Source organism: Panthera onca, chromosome B2 (genome assembly GCF_046562875.1).
Source record: "Panthera onca isolate mPanOnc1 chromosome B2, mPanOnc1 haplotype 2, whole genome shotgun sequence".
Lineage (NCBI taxonomy): Eukaryota > Metazoa > Chordata > Mammalia > Carnivora > Felidae > Panthera > Panthera onca.
The window spans coordinates 10,310,665-10,321,682 of NC_138343.1; the positions used below are offsets into that span (position 1 = coordinate 10,310,665).

The window sequence follows — 11,018 nt, forward strand, 5'->3', positions numbered from 1 at the left end:
AGTAGTGGTTCATTTTCATCGCTGTATATTTTCACTGCACTCACTTGAATCAATATAAAACAATTAATGTATTCATTCTACTGTGGTGGAAAACTGGGATTATTTCCAGATTTTTGTCGATGACAAAAATTGCTGCAATGAACATCCGTATATGTCTTTTGGTGCACCGTGTTTCCATTTCTTTGGGGGAGTGTACTTAAAGGGGAGCCCCTGGGTCCATGTGTCCAGCTATGCCAAAATGTCTTCCATGGGGCTGGGAATGAACAAGATAATTTAAAATTTATATGTAAAAACACAGAGCCAAATATAGCCAAGACATTCTAGAGGAAAGAATCCTCACCAAAGTGGAAAGACTTATAGTATCAAGTTTGATTTGTTATAAAACTGTAGTATAATGACAGTGTGGTACTGTTATCATAGTCAAATAAATGATGGGATAGAATCTGGAGTCCAGAAACAGATGATAGGGATATGTATCAGTACCTATACCTGTGTCTACTTGATTTGGAACTAAGGTGGTGAGGTTGAACATTGTGGAGACGGTGGTCTTTTCAGCACGTGGTGCCCTGTCAATATTATATCCATAGTGAAAGAAATAAATGTTCATCCCTATCTCACACAATAGACAAAATCCATTTCTCAGAAAGAAACAAGGTCCTATTTCAAATCTAATCAAATGTACATGTCTTTCAAGAAATTTAATTTTCATTTGTATGAAGATTAGTACTTCAGATACACTTCTTTACAGAGATTAAGATGAAATCTCTATGTATATTTTGGAACATTTATTCTCCTCTCTCCCTTTTTCCCTCTGCTCTTCTCCCCTTCTTCCCTCTCTTCCTCCTTTACTTTCTGCTCTCCCAACATCTGCCCTTTCTTTTGGGTTGACCGCATGCATCAGATAGCAAGGTAACAAATCAGCAACCCACGTACCAAATTGGACCTACAGAACTGTTTTAAAAGAAATTGTGTTAAAAAAAAATCCTGTTGCCAACGCGACTGTGAGACTTTACACAAAATCCAATTATGGGACATCTTTTGAAAATTTGGCAGATGCGGCCACCCTAGGGCAGGAGCACTCTATGGCAACAGCCTCCTGGATATTGTGATTTTGTAAGGTTCTTGTCTGCTTTAGACAGGGAAACCCTCTTAGGTTCCCCTCAATCCTCCCGGGGCGGGTTTTCCTCGTGCATATTACCTGCTTGACCCCTATAGGATCTGCATTTAAGAACGCTGTTACCATTAATGTTTGACGAGAAGAGCCACTTGTAAAAACATGTTTCTAAAAATTTATAGATGCACAAATGTCAATATTGTTTTCTATTTATACACAGTTTTCAGTGTTCTACATATGGTAGCTAAAAAGATTTTTCTTCTTCTTCTTTAGTTTTTGGGCATAAATCCCTTCTTGTTTGCACAGGAACATTAGCTCAAATTTGCAGATACTGTGTGCTACAGATAAAATTGTTGCGTTTAAAACCATATGTCACACTGAACTGTTCAAGAGGCACCAAGCCTTTCTTACCCGCAGATCTCTAAAGATATAATTTTATGCTCAGTTAAGATGGAAAAGAGCATTAGGCTTGAAGATAAACCTATTTACCGTGGATGCATTTCGCTAAATTATTTTACCAAATGACTAGGTAGAGAGACATTAGTATAGTATGTTAAAGGCAACTTTTTCAATTTACATGTCTCCCTGCATATTAATCAGCTGCTAGGGGTTACAATCCTAAAGGCAGCAGGATCAGTAAGGATATTCCTAAGGATCTGCCTCGTGCTCATTTACACATCCATATTTACTTCCTAAAAGTTGTAATAAGGATCTCAATTCATAAAGTGGCTTTGAGCCATTTAACATTTTATGGGAATTTTGTTCTATTTCAGGCCACCATTATATTATGGTTATAGAAAGACATAAAACTCTATTACTATTTTATAGATGTAAAAAAAATCAACTTGAGTTCTGTAAAATGAGTAGTTCATGACTGTGAAAAGTCTTTCAGGAATAAGATACATTTCACTGTAAGTATTCTTCCTTCTCATACACACAACTTGTAGGCTCTTTTAAGACACAGAAGCACATATGAGAATGTACATTTTGTTCTAAGCCAGTACGACCCCTAGGGCCCTGTCCTTTTCAGAAGGATGTTTCAATACAAAACACAATTTAAATGACAACAAAACCGAACTCATATCACAGTCTTGCAAAATTGACTTCACTCAGCTAACACACACCCATGCACATGTGCACACGGCTTTTTTCTTCAAGTGATATTAAAAGACTGGTTGAAAATACAGAAAATTGAAAGTGACTGTGGAAGACATCATGCAAAATGTTTTAGCTGAGGCGTGACCAGAGCCCCAGCTTGACAGGGACTTCATTGGGGACCAGAGTCCAGCCCAGGGGTGACCAGAGCCCAGAACCACTTAACCAGTCTGTCTTGAAAACAGTGAGACTAAAATTGTAATAGTTTTTATAAAATATTGATGATGGGAGCAAATAAAAGAATTAAGAGTCAGTTTGGGATATATACATACATATCCAATGGGAGGCCACTTCTGACTTAGGAATAACTGGACCGGAAATTGCTCCCATGGCCATGAACACTGAATCACTTTGAGAACTGAGGCTTCATCTCCAGCTCTCACTCTGCCCGTGCTCTCCACTTCCACCCCTACCCCATTTTCTCTCCTCTCCACTGGCCCCAGTTGTCTGTTTTCAGCTCTAAAGTCAAAAAGAAAGTATGACAACTACTGTTCCCCCCACACAGACACTCCCATCTCTGCCTGCCCACCCTCCTAGTGTGCTAAAAAGTGAAAAAAGAAGGTGGCCCTTAAGATGTGGATCAGATAGAAAACTAGAGATAAGGGAGGAAGCCATTGGAAGCACCTGATGGTCCATGATCGGCCACAATTCCTTCCTTTCATAAAACTTAGTTCGAGCCAAGTCCTCAAAGCCCTAAGTCCTTTAGCATATTTACAGCCTTTTTCTCCAGCTAAATTTCCTTCTCTCTGGCCAGGGCAGCCATCTTGAAGGCTGCCCATCCATACTTGCAGCCTTGTGGCCTTCCCTAGCTAATTCTGTAGTCCCCTTTATCCACGGTTTTGTTTCTCGTAGGTTCAGTTGGCCACAGGTCGGAAGCAGATGAGTGTCCTTCTAACGAATCATCAGAAAGGCAGCCTATGCTGTGTCACAGTGTCTGCGTCATTCACCTCACTGCATCTCATACCTAGGCATTTTATTTTTAATTTTTTTTAACATTTATTCATTTCTGAGAGACAGAGAGACAGAATGTGAGTGGAGAAGCGGAGGAGAGGGAGATACAGAATCCAAAGCAGGCTCCAGGCTCTGAGCTGTCTGCACAGAGCCCGACATGGGGGCTCGAACTCACAAAGTGCAAGATCATGACCTGAGTCGAAGGTGGACACTTAACCAACTGAGCCACTCAGGTGCCTCAGTTTATACGTAGGCAGTTTATCATCTCACATCATCACACGTAGAAGGGTGAGTACAGTACAATAAGGTATTTTGAGAGAGATGCCATATTCACATAACTTTTGTTACAGTACGTGGTTATAATTGTTCTGTTATTATTGTTAATCTCTTACCGAGTCTAATTTATAAATCAAACACTATCATATGTATATACATAGAGGAAAAACATAGTGTATATAGGGTTTGCAACTACCTGAGGTTTCAGGCATCCACTGCGGGTTTTGAAACATATTCCCTGCAGATAAAGGGAACTAATACATTCCTTGCTTTTGACCTAGAGGTTTTTGCCAAGTCTTCTAAATTTGAAGCCTTGCTTTATGATTTTCAGAATCCCTATCAGTAAATATTTGAAAAGTTTCAAACACAAAAATGCCACATGAAAATTTCCTCTTCCGTTGGCATTGGAGTGCATCCAAAATAAAATGCTGAACAAACCATTAGTCAAACATTGATTTTCTCTGCTCTTATTTCTGAATTATCAATATTTCTGTGGTATATGTATAATGTTATAGAGTGGGGACCCTATCAATCTATGACTTTCAACTTTGTAGAACACCTGAAGCTGTACAGTAAACCTTGACTTGACTTGGCTCAGTTTGCCTGTTCTCTCGGCTTTCCGGTTTTCTCAGGCCCCTCCTTAACTTTTTTGTTATCAAACTTCAAGTGTGTGTGTGTGTGTGTGTGTGTGTGTGTGTGTGTGTGTGTGTGTGTAGATAGTTGGCTTATACATAGATAGATAGATAGATAGATAGATAGATGATAGAGAGATATGAATCCAGTCAGATCTCTTTCTCTTCTGTGTTCCCCAAAGCTATGTGTCTCTACGTTCTTTTCAAAATCTCTTGGGTTGTGCTCTTTAACACATTTCTATCTCCATGGAGATGACACAAATCCAATTTTTCCTGTCCTATCATATACCTCATTCTCTTTGCTGGTGTCTATGCCTTGGGCTGATAGACATTGTTGTATACTAAAATAAAATAAATAAAATAAAATAAAATAAAATAAAATAAAATAAAATAAAATAAAATAAAATAAAATAAAAAGTTGGCCTTTGACTTGTTTTTCTGGCACAGAACTCCCAGAATCCTTGGAATTTCCTGATAGGAGTGTCTTTTGTTATTCAAACCAAGACCCTCTGGAACACACCAGAGCCTTTGCTGTTGAGGTGACTCAGGATGGGGCCCCCTAAATAGCCTCAGGATGGGGGCTGATCCCCAGTAAGACCAAATGGTCATTAGAGGGTGGGAATTCTCAAGTTCACCCCATCCCAACCTTTGGGGAGAAGAGCGGGACTAGAGACTGGGTTATAAAATCTCTTGAACGGTGAGATTTGAAGAGCTTCTGGATTGGTGAACATGTGGATGTGGACATGCTGGGAGGGTGGCATGCCCAAAGAGGGCATGGGAGCTCTACCCTCCCCCACCCCACCCCCATAACTTGCCCTATGCATCTCTTGCCTTTGACTATTCCTGAGTTGAATTCTTGGGAATAATTTGGCAAGTGTAAGTAGTGTTTTCCTGAGTTTTGTGAGGCATTCTAGTAAATTATCAAGCCTGAAGGGATGAAGAGGTCATGGGAACTCTGGAATTCATAGCCAACTTGGGCAGAAGTGTAGGTAGCTAGAGGCAGTCTTGTGGGACTGAGCCTTTAAACGTGTGGAGTCTGATGCCAACTCCAGGTTGTGTCAAAATAAAATCAAATTTTGGGCATCCAGTTGATGTAGAGAATCAGAGAAATATATTCTGCTATATTTAATTCCTAGCTAGGTCCCTTAAGTCTCTTGTCCCTTTCCTCCCCTCCCCTCCCCTCTCTTCTCCTTTCCTCTCCTCTCCTCTCCTTTTCTTTTCTTTCCTTGTCTTCCCCTTAATCATGCAACTTCTTGAAAGACAACTCCCTAATAGATATTAACTCTTTCTTTTCTCTTTCCTCATCTCTCTTCTTTTCCCACCCCTCCCCTCCTCTCCTCTTTTCTTCCCCCAATCTCCCTTCCACATCTGTATCCCTAGCACCTATGACTTTCCTTAAAGCCCCAAGCTTGCATTACCATCTGCCTACTGGATATCTCAAACTGGAGATTTTTATAGGCACCTCAAGCTCAATGTGTCTAAATCTAGTTGCATTCTCTCCTCTTTACTCAAATGTTTTCCTTCTCCCCTATTTCCAAACCCAGCTAAAAGCATCACTTAATTAATTATCCTTAGTTGTCTTTCTTTATTCTTTGTGTTCACTATGGACAAAAAGAATTATAAAGCACTGGGTTAGTGCTCGCTTCTCCATGTAGCTGAGATATCTAGCTAACCACAAAGCTCCACGCGTCTGACATTCAGGAATAACAAAAGTGTAAGTAGTCCATTTGTATGTGGGTGTTTCATACATGTCCCATCGAGAGAGGGAACTTGTGATGGTTGTGGATTTTCCTTCTGGTTGAAACTCATTTGTGTTCACGTTCCTATTTCAGAAAAGAGGAAGGCTGCATCAACTGTAATTAAAAATTTGAAGACATAAATTCACTTAGACATTAATTCCATAGAATGCTCTTCCTTAAAGACTTCTTTCCTAACGAATATACTGGGTATATGTAATATTCATCTAAATGGGCATTAGGAATGGGATGAGAAACTGACATCATTTTTGAAATCAATTTTGTTACGGTGTGATTCCCATGCAGCAAACCACACCTATTTTAAATACATAGTTCAATGGAATTTGACAAGTGTATACACCTGTGTAACTACCTCCACAATCAAGGTACAGAACATTCCCATAAAACCCCCAAATTTCCTTATGTCCCTTTGCATTAGGGCCCCTCATCCTTCCTTAATCTCAAGGAAAATATTTACCTGCATTCTGTAATTTTCATTTTCTGGGATTTCATCTGAACAGAAGCAAACCATATGAACTCTTAGGTCTGGTTTCTTTTGTGCAGCATGAAGCTTTTAAAATTAAACCAGCGTGTTGTATAGATCTTGCTCTTTATTCTGAGTAGCTTTCTATCATATGACTTCACCACAGATTGTTCATTCATTTGCCAGTTTGGGGCTATAGTTAATAAAACTTCTAAGAACATTCATGTACTCGTCTTCGGGTGGATATATGTCTCTCAGTGTCTCGGGAAAATGCCTACCAGTGGAATTGTAGGGTTATATATTAAGGGTATGTTTAACTTGATAAGAAAATCCCAAGTTGTTTTCCAAAGTGGTTGAAACATTTAATATTCCCATCAACAATGCTAATTCAGTGAAGCTGGTGATTGTATTTTATAAGATTTCTGTATTCTACTGATTTTATGATGACTCATGATATTAACTACTGAAAAAGGATGGCTGAAATATCCAGCCATAACAGAGAGTTTGTCTATTGCTGATTTCAGTTGGGTCAGATTTCTCTTCATGTATTTTTGAAGCTCTGGTATTAGGTACATGAACATTTAAGGTTTGTTATATTATCCTGATAAACCGACTCCTTGGTAAAATGTTCCCTTCTATTTTTGCTAATATTTCTTTATCAGATGTGTACTTTGGTTAGTGTTAATATAGCCATTATAGTTTTCTCTTGATCCGTAGTGGCACATTATATTGTTTCCCATCCTTTTACTTTTAAGTTATTTATGTCTTTATTTTTAAAGTCTTTTTCTTATAGGCAGCATACAGCTGTCTTACTTTATAATCTAGCCTGACAGACCATGCTTTTCAAGTAGAATGTTTAAATTGCTTACATTCAGTGTAGTTGTCTACAATTTGGGGATTATATCAACCATCTTGATAGCTTTTGTCTCTTTATTTCATTTTGTCTCTGTTCCTTTTTACTTTTCCTGTTTTGCTTTGGATTAATTGGATATTTTTACTATAACACTTTATCTACACTAATGGCAATTTATTTTTCCCATGACATTTTTAAAAACAATTTGCATTTTTAACTTACAAAAGCCTACCTTCAAGTAATAGACCCCTTCAGGAATAAAGTAAGAGTCATAAAACAGTATAGTTGTATTTCCTCCCTCTCCTTCCTGTTTCTAATTATACTCAATTACAGATCATTTGAGACTTTTTTATTTTTTATTATTTTAGTCTTCTTTATTCTTCATGTCAGTTTAGATAGTTTCTGGTGCTACATTTTCAAGTTCAATAATTTTTCTTCTGCAGTGTCTTATCTACTTTTAATACAGTTGAGTGATGTACCAAATGTATATATTTATTTTTCAAGTCTACAGTTTTTAGACTTTTTCATCACCTATTTTGCTCATGTCGTTCTTGAAATACTTGAGCAGATTCATAGAGGCTGTTTTAAATTCTCTGTCTACTAATTCCATAATCTGTGTGATATGTGTGTCTCTATTTATTGGTTTTTCTCTTTGTTACAAGTCTTATTTTCCTGCTTTCTCACATGTGTGATAGTTTCCATTAGATGCTGGATATGGCATTTCACAAGATTTAATGCTAGATTTTGTTGTTTTCCCATAAAGAGCTTTGGACTTTGTTGTGGCAGGAAGTTAGGTAACTTGCAGGTCAGCTCGATACTTTCAAAACTTGTTTTTAAATGCAGTTACAACAGGTTCAGAATGACCTCAAGGTAACCCTCTTTATGTTAGGATGCCCTCTGTCTTATGGTCTAGAAAGCAACTTCAGGCAGAAACCTGGGATGATCATAGTGCTTGCCTTGTTTGCTTCCTTCTCTCAGGGTCACCACCCTGCCTTTGCTGCCTGCTTTATTTTTTGTCTAATGTCTGAAATAGTTGCTTTATATATTTTGCCCATTTTTTTTCTAGCTTTGTTCAGCTTTTATAGATTTTTATGGTATAAGGATAAATCTGTTCATACATCATGGCTGGAGGCAGAATTCTGACTTCCCTTTTCAGAGACATAGTGTGTATTTCTCCAAAAATTTCTTTGTTCATAAGAGAGAAAGATTACCTTTACATACCAGAAAGTACTGCTTACCCCCAAGTTTACTACATCTTTGTCTAATGGAAGATATTCAATAGACTGTACATTTTTTTCGGGCCCACACCATTACTTTTGTGTTTAGAGAAGCAGAGGTTACCCTCTATCACCCATACCGTTTGCTCATGAAAAAAAAAAAGTTGAATATTATATATGTTGCCTCAGTTAGTTATTGCTGTGTAACAATCCATCCCAGTATTTTAGTGGCTTAAAATAACAACCATTTTTTTTTTCATGAGTCTGTGGGTCGATTAATCAGTGCTACTGGTCTGACTGAACTTGCTGTGGTTCTGTCAGTGGCCTGTGTTCATCTGCTGGTCTGAGAGTCCTCTTTCTTGCTCTTGGTTGGATGCTCTCACATATCTTGGCCTTCATCTGAAACACCTGGACTGATTCAACTTTTTCCATGTGGTCTGTGTTTGATGTCATGGGGTGGCAGTTTTCCAAGAAAGCAAATGGAGTTCTTTAAGGCTTCTTGGACATGAACAGACTTCTGCCGCATTCTTTTGGTCAAAACAAGCCACAGCATCAGCCTATACCAAGGATTGGAGAAATAGAGCCCATATCTTGATAGGAAGAGATGCAAGTCACATATATAGCAAAGGGATATAAAGATAAGTGGACGTTTAGAGCCATTTTTACAATCCATCTACTATATAAAATTTACCTTTGCAAAGTGATCTTAGTTTAGGAAACTGACTAGGCTCAGAAAGATTACAGTGATCTGAAATTTTCTCTCCTGATTGTCACTAATTATGATGACTCATTCCAACATATGGGCAATGAGAACACCAGGAAATCTCATTAATCAGCTGTCTGTTTCTGTCTACTCTAGCTTCTGCCTGTGACTATTTCCATATCTTTATTGGTATTTTTACCAAATCATGCAAATATGTCATAGCCTATAATCAAGCAAATACTGTTAAATGAACATCTATTCTGAACGCCTTGGTGAGATATTACGATAGCTCCTTGTACCATGACCCTTATGACATTTATCATATTTTACCTTTCTTCTAGCTACTTTTTACATTGTGTAATCCTCAGATATACCATCTAGTTCTTGAGGTCCAAAATCATATCCTTTGAAATTTGTGCTCCCTTCACGACTAATCCCCAGCCCTTAATAGTTGCACCACTGAATAAGCTGAATAAAAAAGAGGTTAAAGTAAATATACTGCAGCTGCTTTTCTAATGAGCAGTAAGGATGGTTTTCATTGTAATTTTGATCAATACTATAAATAACCACAGCTACCATTTACTGAGTATGTTCTATGTCCAAATACTGTTCTAAAATGCTAACAAAAGCAGTGTTAAGAAGAGTGAGTAACTATTCATTGTTGCCTACCTGAATGTCAGTCTATATTATAAATGTTCAGCAAATGCATACTTTGCTGCCTAGTGTCTGGCAGAGGACAGAACAGGGCTTTCAAGACATAGAAATTAGATTCAAATCTCTCACTGCTGCTGCTCAAATATGTTGGCCAACCTGAGGCTTCTACCCTATAAAGCAGAGATTTTTCAATATTTGACTCATAAAAAATACAAGAACTTAGAAGAAATAAAATATATGGAGAGTCTAAGACATAGTAGGGACTTACTGCATGTTCATTTAATTCAATTCCTCCTCCTTCTCTCTCTGTCTGTCTCTGTCTCTGTCTCTGTCTCTGTCTCTCTCTCTCTGAATGCAGGTCTGCTTTATTGGCCATCACTGCAGAGCCGTAAGTAGGTCCTTGTAATTTTACAAATGCGGTTTGGGAAGAAGATTAACTTGGGGGAGAAAAGAGAGGTGTGGTTTCTGTTTACTCCGAATCTCCTTAGACTTCACTCTCATTTTGGAGGGATAAGTCTTGTCAAGTATCTGAAGCATTGAGGACCACCGTGGGATGATATCCCACCATTGTAAAGGAGAGTGGGCTACTCTCTCCATGCAGCCTCAAAATTAGGGGGCAGATCTATCCCCTGTCTTCAGAGGATAGATCAGGGAAGGTTTTTCTCCTGCTCCTTCCTTTCTGGGAGCCACGTGACCCATGTCTATTGCTCAGAAGCTCTTTGATCATCCCTTCCACTTTTCTCCTCTCCACTTGGTAGTTACAACTACAATTACAACTACTTGGTAGTTACAACAGAGTCTTTGGGACTCTGGGACTTTTCACTCTTCAAACTTTCCCACAGTTCCCAAAGTGTAGATCACTAAGAAGATACTTAGGAATTCATTTTACCAATAATCCCACTCTTGGCTGCAGCAAACATCTAGTCTTCCTCATGGCATCACAGCAAATTTTAAAAGATTTGAAAAGAGAGGAGAGAGGGCACAGGATCGGGAGTGGGTGTGTTAGGCAAAATATTGCCCCCTGCACCACCCCCCAACACACACACACATACAACCACATCCTAATTCCTGGAACCTAAGGATATGTTACCCCTTTGTGGGTGTGATTAAGTTAAGGACCCTGAGATGCAGAGATTATTCTGAATTATTCAGACAGACCCAATGTAACCTCTACCCCTCCTGACTGTGGTCAGAGAGAAATGTAGCCATGGAAAGTGGGGCAGGGAGATGTAACGCTGCTGTC

The 11,018-nt window shown here is 38.6% G+C and overlaps 1 long non-coding RNA gene across 1 annotated transcript; it reads right to left on the bottom strand.

Annotated features, from left to right (window-relative positions):
• Nucleotides 1-5,693: 5,693 nt before the first annotated feature.
• Nucleotides 5,694-10,210, bottom strand: LOC132666392 (uncharacterized). Its single transcript, XR_009604639.3, has 2 exons — nt 10,044-10,210; nt 5,694-5,981 (listed from the first exon to the last, which is right to left on the bottom strand). It is a non-coding gene; the product is annotated as an uncharacterized LOC132666392 (long non-coding RNA).
• Nucleotides 10,211-11,018: the final 808 nt, after the last annotated feature.